Here is a 9621-nt window from a genome sequence, read left to right on the forward strand (position 1 = left end):
ATGGATACACAGGCAGCTTGGTGGTGAGTGGAGGAGTATTTAAAGTAGGGACCGCAGACAGGCTATCAAAGGCCTAAAATAACAAACAATAGGCTCATGGCAGTTTTACAGCGGTTACATGGATACACGGGCAGGCAGCTGGTGATGAGTGGAGGAGTATTTAAAGTAGGGACCGCAGACAGGCTATCAAAGGCCTAAAATAACAAACAATAGGCTCATGGCAGTTTTACAGCGGTTACATGGATACACGGGCAGGCAGCTTGGTGGTGAGTGGAGGAGTATTTAAAGTAGGGACCGCAGACAGGCTATCAAAGGCCTAAAATAACAAACAATAGGCTCATGGTAGTTTTACAGCGGGGACATGGATACACGGGCAGGCAGCTTGGTGGTGAGTGGAGGAGTATTTAAAGTAGGGACCGCAGACAGGCTATCAAAGGCCTAAAATAACAAACAATAGGCTCATGGCAGTTTTACAGCGGTTACATGGATACACGGGCAGGCAGCTTGGTGGTGAGTGGAGGAGTATTTAAAGTAGGGACCGCAGACAGGCTATCAAAGGCCTAAAATAACAAACAATAGGCTCATGGCAGTTTTACAGCGGGGACATGGATACACGGGCAGGCAGCTTGGTGGTGAGTGGAGGAGTATTTAAAGTAGGGACCGCAGACAGGCTATCAAAGGCCTAAAATAACAAACAATAGGCTCATGGCAGTTTTACAGCGGTTACATGGATACACAGGCAGCTTGGTGGTGAGTGGAGGAGTATTTAAAGTAGGGACCGCAGACAGGCTATCAAAGGCCTAAAATAACAAACAATAGGCTCATGGCAGTTTTACAGCGGTTACATGGATACACGGGCAGGCAGCTGGTGATGAGTGGAGGAGTATTTAAAGTAGGGACCACAGACAGGCTATCAAAGGCCTAAAATAACAAACAATAGGCTCATGGCAGTTTTACAGCGGTTACATGGATACACGGGCAGGCAGCTTGGTGGTGAGTGGAGGAGTATTTAAAGTAGGGACTGCAGACAGGCTATCAAAGGCCTAAAATAACAAACAATAGGCTCATGGCAGTTTTACAGCGGGGACATGGATACACGGGCAGGCAGCTTGGTGGTGAGTGGAGGAGTATTTAAAGTAGGGACCGCAGACAGGCTATCAAAGGCCTAAAATAACAAACAATAGGCTCATGGCAGTTTTACAGCGGTTACATGGATACACAGGCAGCTTGGTGGTGAGTGGAGGAGTATTTAAAGTAGGGAACGCAGACAGGCTATCAAAGGCCTAAAATAACAAACAATAGGCTCATGGCAGTTTTACAGCGGTTACATGGATACACGGGCAGGCAGCTGGTGATGAGTGGAGGAGTATTTAAAGTAGGGACCGCAGACAGGCTATCAAAGGCCTAAAATAACAAACAATAGGCTCATGGCAGTTTTACAGCGGTTACATGGATACACGGGCAGGCAGCTGGTGATGAGTGGAGGAGTATTTAAAGTAGGGACCGCAGACAGGCTATCAAAGGCCTAAAATAACAAACAATAGGCTCATGGCAGTTTTACAGCGGTTACATGGATACACGGGCAGGCAGCTTGGTGGTGAGTGGAGGAGTATTTAAAGTAGGGACCGCAGACAGGCTATCAAAGGCCTAAAATAACAAACAATAGGCTCATGGCAGTTTTACAGCGGTTACATGGATACACGGGCAGGCAGCTGGTGATGAGTGGAGGAGTATTTAAAGTAGGGACCGCAGACAGGCTATCAAAGGCCTAAAATAACAAACAATAGGCTCATGGCAGTTTTACAGCGGTTACATGGATACACGGGCAGGCAGCTTGGTGGTGAGTGGAGGAGTATTTAAAGTAGGGACCGCAGACAGGCTATCAAAGGCCTAAAATAACAAACAATAGGCTCATGGCAGTTTTACAGCGGGGACATGGATACACGGGCAGGCAGCTTGGTGGTGAGTGGAGGAGTATTTAAAGTAGGGACCGCAGACAGGCTATCAAAGGCCTAAAATAACAAACAATAGGCTCATGGCAGTTTTACAGCGGTTACATGGATACACAGGCAGCTTGGTGGTGAGTGGAGGAGTATTTAAAGTAGGGACCGCAGACAGGCTATCAAAGGCCTAAAATAACAAACAATAGGCTCATGGCAGTTTTACAGCGGTTACATGGATACACGGGCAGGCAGCTGGTGATGAGTGGAGGAGTATTTAAAGTAGGGACCGCAGACAGGCTATCAAAGGCCTAAAATAACAAACAATAGGCTCATGGCAGTTTTACAGCGGTTACATGGATACACGGGCAGGCAGCTTGGTGGTGAGTGGAGGAGTATTTAAAGTAGGGACCGCAGACAGGCTATCAAAGGCCTAAAATAACAAACAATAGGCTCATGGCAGTTTTACAGCGGTTACATGGATACACGGGCAGGCAGCTGGTGATGAGTGGAGGAGTATTTAAAGTAGGGACCGCAGACAGGCTATCAAAGGCCTAAAATAACAAACAATAGGCTCATGGCAGTTTTACAGCGGTTACATGGATACACAGGCAGCTTGGTGGTGAGTGGAGGAGTATTTAAAGTAGGGACCGCAGACAGGCTATCAAAGGCCTAAAATAACAAACAATAGGCTCATGGCAGCTTTACAGCGGTTACATGGATACACAGGCAGCTTGATGGTGAGTGGAGGAGTAGTGCAAGGAGTGTCTGTCCCAGTACTCCCAAAATATAAATAGATGTTAATGTCTCGCAAAACAACCAAAACAAAAAAAAAGGTGGCATACTTAGGTACAGGGGTGGGCTCATCTACTGAGTTTCTGACATAGTAATTTGGCAGTAACTATTTAATGGTGCCAATATAGGACACAGACACAGACTACTTTAAGTTGCATCATAGATGTCTACAAATTTGTATTGTCAGTGCCAGACATTGAATGATGTCAGCGAATAGACTAAAGATTGGTGGAGCTGTGCGACATAATTTTGCACGTGGTAGAGCACATTTTGAGCTGGGGTAGGGGGGAACTCTCTTGAGGCCGGCGGGACCGCCCCAGGGCCCCTCATGTTACAACGGTGTGTCTGACGTTGGGTGCGCACCACCACCGCCAGAGACACTACATTGTACTATGAGGGACCCAGTAGCAATGCCGTCAACCAAAAGCGAGCACACCCACCTCTTCAGACAAACAGCAGTCTCACGGGTGCTTGCGCCAAGTCGCGATACCACGGCCCCGTGTGGGGAGTTTGGCCATTTAGGGAGGTGTAAACATGTCGTATGCTGTACAATCAGCTGCAGCAAATTAGACATTAGAAAAGTAATTCACAGGCAAGAGCTTTTCATAGGAAAGCTAGGTGTCGGCCGGGCAAGGTGGGGCAAAAGATTTCGAAATCCAGTTGTGGTTAATTTTAATGAATGTTAGATCGTCAACATTTTGGGTAGCCAGACAAGTCCTTTTTTCGGTTAATATTGAACCTGCAGCACTGAATACTCTTTCTGATAGGACACTTGCTGCCGGGCAAGCAAGCTCCTGCAATGCATATTCTGCCAATTCTGGCCAGGTGTCTAATTTGGAGGCCCAGTAATCAAATGGGAATGACGGTTGAGGGAGAACATCGATAAGGGATGAAAAATAGTTAGTAGCCATACTGGACAAATGTTGTCTCCTGTCACTTTCAATTGATGCAGCAGTACCTGTCCTGTCTGCGGTCATAGCAAAATCACTCCACAACCTGGTCAGAAAACCCCTCTGTCCAACGCCACTTCTGATGTGTGCACCCCTAACACTCCTAGTCTGCTGCCCCCTGGAGCTCGTGTGAGAACGATCACGTGCGCTGTGTGCTGGGAATGCCTGAAGCAAACGGTCAACAAGAGTTGATTGTTTGGTTGCTAATATTAGTTCCAAGTTCTCATGTGGCATAATATTTTGCAATTTGCCTTTATAGCGTGGATCAAGGAGGCAGGCCAACCAGTAATCGTCATCGTTCATCATTTTCGTAATGCGTGTGTCCCTTTTTAGGATACGTAAGGCATAATCCGCCATGTGGGCCAAAGTTCCAGTTGTCAAATCTCCGGTTGTGATTGGTTGAGGGGCAGTTGCAGGCAAATCTACGTCACTTGTGTCCCTCAAAAAACCAGAACCCGGCCGTGACACGCAACCAATTTCCTGTGCCCCCGGGAAAGGTTCGGCATTAAAAATATACTCATCCCCATCATCCTCCTCGTCCTCCACCTCCTCTTCGCCCGCTACCTTGTCCTGTACACTGCCCTGACCAGACAATGGCTGACTGTCATCAAGGCTTTCCTCTTCCTCTGGTGCAGACGCCTGCTCCTTTATGTGCGTCAAACTTTGCATCAGCAGACGCATTAGGGGGATGCTCATGCTTATTACGGCGTTGTGTGCACTAACCAGCCGTGTGCATTCCTCAAAACACTGAAGGACTTGACACATGTCTTGTATCTTAGACCACTGCACACCTGACAACTCCATGTCTGCCATCCTACTGCCTGCCCGTGTATCCTCCCACAAATAAATAACAGCACGCCTCTGTTCGCACAGTCTCTGAAGCATGTGCAGTGTTGAGTTCCACCTTGTTGCAACGTCTATGATGAGGCGATGCTGGGGAAGGTTCAAAGACCGCTGATAGGTCTGCATACGGCTGGCGTGTACAGGCGAACGTCGGATATGTGAGCAAAGTGCACGCACTTTGAGGAGCAGGTCGGAGAACCCAGGATAAGTTTTCAATAAGCACTGCACCACCAGGTTTAAGGTGTGAGCCAGGCAAGGAATGTGTTTCAGTTGGGAAAGGGAGATGGCAGCCATGAAATTCCTTCCGTTATCACTCACTACCTTGCCTGCCTCAAGATCTACTGTGCCCAGCCACGACTGCGTTTCTTGTTGCAAGAACTCGGACAGAACTTCCGCGGTGTGTCTGTTGTCGCCCAAACACTTCATAGCCAATACAGCCTGCTGACGCTTGGCAGTAGCTGGCCCATAATGGGACAACTGGTGTGCAACAGTGTCATCTGCCGATGGAGTGGTTGGCAGACTGCGTTCTGTGGAAGAGCTGTAGCTTCTGCAGGAGGACGAGGAGGAGGAGGAGGAGGGGGTGCGAACGCCTACAGCCAACTGTTTCCTAGACCGTGGGCTAGGCACAACTGTCCCTAAATTGATGTCGCCTGTGGACCCTGCATCCACCACATTCACCCAGTGTGCCGTGATGGACACATAACGTCCCTGGCCATGCCTACTGGTCCATGCATCTGTAGTCAGGTGCACCTTTGTACTCACAGATTGCCTGAGTGCATGGACGATGCGCTGTTTAACATGCTGGTGCAGGGCTGGGATGGCTTTTCTGGAAAAAAAGTGTCGACTGGGTAGCTCGTATCGTGGTTCAGCGTACTCCATCAGGGCTTTGAAAGCTTCGCTTTCAACTAACCGGTAGGGCATCATCTCTAACGAGATTAGTCTAGCTATGTGGGCGTTAAAACCCTGTGTACGCGGATGCGAGGATAAGTACTTCCTTTTTCTAACCAGAGTCTCATGTAGGGTGAGCTGGACTGGAGAGCTGGAGATCGTGGAACTTTCGGGTGTGCCGGTGTACATGGCAGACTGAGAGACGGTTGGAGACGGTATTGTTTCCGCCGGTGCCCTAGATGCAATATTTCCTCCTACAAAACTGGTGGTTCCCTGACCCTGACTGCTTTTGGCTGGCAAAGAAACCTGCACAGATACTGCCGGTGGTGCGGAAAATGGTGGCCTTACAGTGACGGAAGGGATGTTGCGTTGCTGACTAGCTTCATTGGCCGAGGGTGCTACAACCTTAAGGGACGTTTGGTAGTTAGTCCAGGCTTGCAAATGCATGGTGGTTAAGTGTCTATGCATGCAACTAGTATTTAGACTTTTCAGATTCTGACCTCTGCTTAAGCTAGTTGAACATTTTTGACAGATGACTTTGCGCTGATCAGTTGGATGTTGTTTAAAAAAATGCCAGACTGCACTCTTCCTAGACTCGGATCCCTTTTCAGGGATTGCAGACTGAGCTTTAACCGGATGGCCACGCTGTCCTCCAACAGGTTTTGGCTTTGACACGCGTTTTGGGCCAGATACGGGCCCGGCAGATGGAACCTGTTGCGATGTTGATGCCTGCTGCGGCCCCTCCTCCACCTCCGCTTCTGAACTACTGCCGCCTGCACCCTGTTCCCCCAATGGCTGCCAATCGGGGTCAATAACTGGGTCATCTATTACCTCCTCTTCGAGCTCGTGTGCAACTTCGTCTGTGTCACTGTGTCGGTCGGTGGTATAGCGTTCGTGGCGGGGCAACATAGTCTCATCAGGGTCTGATTGTGGATCTGTACCCTGAGAGGGCAATGTGGTGGTCTGAGTCAAAGGAGCAGCATAGTACTCTGGCTGTGGCTGTGCATCAGTGCACTCCATGTCAGAATCTATTTGTAATGGGCATGGCCTGTTAAATGTTTCACTTTCTAAGCCAGGGACGGTATGTGTAAAGAGCTCCATGGAGTGACCCGTTGTGTCGCCTGCTGCATCCTTCTCTCTTGTTGTAGTTTTTGCTGAGGAGGACAAGGAAGCGACTTGTCCCTGACCGTGAACATCCACAAGCGACGCGCTGCTTTTACATTTACCAGTTTCGGAAGAGGAGGCAAAAGAGCTAGAGGCTGAGTCTGCAATGTAAGCCAAAACTTGCTGTTGCTGCTCCGCCTTTAAAAGCGGTTTTCCTACTCCCAGAAAAGAGAGCGTTCGAGGCCTTGTGTAGCCTGACGACGAAACTGGCTCCACAGCTCCAGACTTAGGTGGAATATTTTTATCCCCACGACCACCTGATGCTCCACTACCACTACCATCATTACCAGCTGACAATGAACGCCCACGACGACCTCTTGCACCAGACTTCCTCATTGTTTTAAAATCTTAACCAAAGTAACTTTATTTGTTGCTGTCAAACAACTTACACGGTGAGCTATAACTTCAGTATGATTTCAATATCCCTTAACAGGTTGGTGAGACCACAAGGAAAATCAGGCACAATGTTACACACTCTGTTTTCTGTGGCACAAAATCACAGAGATGACACACACGCAGGACTGTCACTCAAGCACTAATGTCAATATTAATCTCCCACCTAATTTATTTTTTTTTTTTTCTCAGGGAGACTTTAGAAACCAAATAATATTAAAAAAACCAAAAAAATAAATAGCCTTTCTATGGCCCACTGAATGAGAGAGAGAGGTGGCACACCCAGGAGTCAAGACTGGCACACAAGCTGAAAGGGCAATATTACTCTCCCACTGTTTTTTTATGTTTTTTTTTTTTTTCAGGGAGACTTTAGAAACCAAATAATATTAAAAAAACCAAAAAAATAAATAGCCTTTCTATGGCCCACTGAATGAGAGAGAGAGGTGGCACACCCAGGAGTCAAGACTGGCACACAAGCTGAAAGGGCAATATTACTCTCCCACTGTTTTTTTAGGTATTTTTTGTTTTTTAAGGGAGACTTTAGAAACCAAATAATATAAAAAAAAAAAAAAAAAAAAAAAAAAAAGGCTTTCTATGGCCCACAATTAGAGAGAGAGAGGTGGCACACCCAGGAGTCAAGACTGGCGCACAAGCTGAAAGGGCAATATTACTCTCCCACTGTTTTTTTAAGTTTTTTTTATTTTATTTTCAGGGAGACTTTAGAAACCAAATAATATTAAAAAAAACAAAAAAATAAATAGCCTTTCTATGGCCCACTGAATGAGAGAGAGAGGTGGCACACCCAGGAGTCAAGACTGGCACACAAGCTGAAAGGGCAATATTACTCTCCCACTGTTTTTTTATGTATTTTTTGTTTTTTAAGGGAGACTTTAGAAACCCAATAATATTTAAAAAAATAAATAAATAGGCTTTCTATGGCCCACTGAATGAGAGGGAGAGAGGTGGCACACCCAGGAGTCAAGACTGGCACACAAGCTGAAAGGGCAATATTACTCTCCCACTGTTTTTTTATGTATTTTTTGTTTTTTAAGGGAGACTTTAGAAACCAAATAATATTAAAAAAACCAAAAAAATAAATAGCCTTTCTATGGCCCACTGAATGAGAGAGAGAGGTGGCACACCCAGGAGTCAAGACTGGCACACAAGCTGAAAGGGCAATATTACTCTCCCACTGTTTTTTTATGTTTTTTTTTTTTTTCAGGGAGACTTTAGAAACCAAATAATATTAAAAAAACCAAAAAAATAAATAGCCTTTCTATGGCCCACTGAATGAGAGAGAGAGGTGGCACACCCAGGAGTCAAGACTGGCACACAAGCTGAAAGGGCAATATTACTCTCCCTCTGTTTTTTTATGTTTTTTTTTTTTCAGGGAGACTTTAGAAACCAAATAATATTAAAAAAACCAAAAAAATAAATAGCCTTTCTATGGCCCACTGAATGAGAGAGAGAGGTGGCACACCCAGGAGTCAAGACTGGCACACAAGCTGAAAGGGCAATATTACTCTCCCACTGTTTTTTTATGTATTTTTTGTTTTTTAAGGGAGACTTTAGAAACCAAATAATATTAAAAAAACCAAAAAAATAAATAGCCTTTCTATTGCCCACTGAATGAGAGAGAGAGGTGGCACACCCAGGAGTCAAGACTGGCACACAAGCTGAAAGGGCAATATTACTCTCCCACTGTTTTTTTATGTATTTTTTGTTTTTTAAGGGAGACTTTAGAAACCAAATAATATTAAAAAAACCAAAAAAATAAATAGCCTTTCTATGGCCCACTGAATGAGAGAGAGAGGTGGCACACCCAGGAGTCAAGACTGGCACACAAGCTGAAAGGGCAATATTACTCTCCCACTGTTTTTTTATGTTTTTTTTTTTTTCAGGGAGACTTTAGAAACCAAATAATATTAAAAAAACCAAAAAAATAAATAGCCTTTCTATGGCCCACTGAATGAGAGAGAGAGGTGGCACACCCAGGAGTCAAGACTGGCACACAAGCTGAAAGGGCAATATTACTCTCCCACTGTTTTTTTATGTATTTTTTGTTTTTTAAGGGAGACTTTAGAAACCCAATAATATTAAAAAAAAAAAAAAAAAAAAAAGGCTTTCTATGGCCCACAATTAGAGAGAGAGGTGGCACACCCAGGAGTCAAGACTGGCACACAAGCTGAAAGGGCAATATTACTCTCCCACTGTTTTTTTATTTATTTTTTTTTTTTTCAGGGAGACTTTAGAAACCAAATAATAAGAAAAAAAATAAATAAATAAATAGGCTTTCTATAGCCCACTGAATAAGAGATAGCACACACAGCAGTGGCACACAAGCCCTGACTGAGGCCAATATTTTTCTCCCACTGATTGATGTAGTGTTTTTGTGTTGAGGTAGAATTTAGAACACAAATCACGGAAAAAATAAATAGGCTTTCTATGGCCCACTCAGTGAGAGATGGCACACACAGGGATGGCACTGTAGCAGAAATGCCAATCTTAATCTCCCACAAAAAAAAAAAAAAAAAAAAAAAAAAAAACAGGGACTGTCCTACAATTACTATCTCCCTGCAGTAATCTAAGCCAGGTATGGCAGGCAGCAATAGGAGTGGACTGATGCACAAATTAAATAAAAAGTGTGG

Source organism: Ranitomeya variabilis, chromosome 1 (genome assembly GCF_051348905.1).
Source record: "Ranitomeya variabilis isolate aRanVar5 chromosome 1, aRanVar5.hap1, whole genome shotgun sequence".
In the NCBI taxonomy this organism is placed as follows: domain Eukaryota; kingdom Metazoa; phylum Chordata; class Amphibia; order Anura; family Dendrobatidae; genus Ranitomeya; species Ranitomeya variabilis.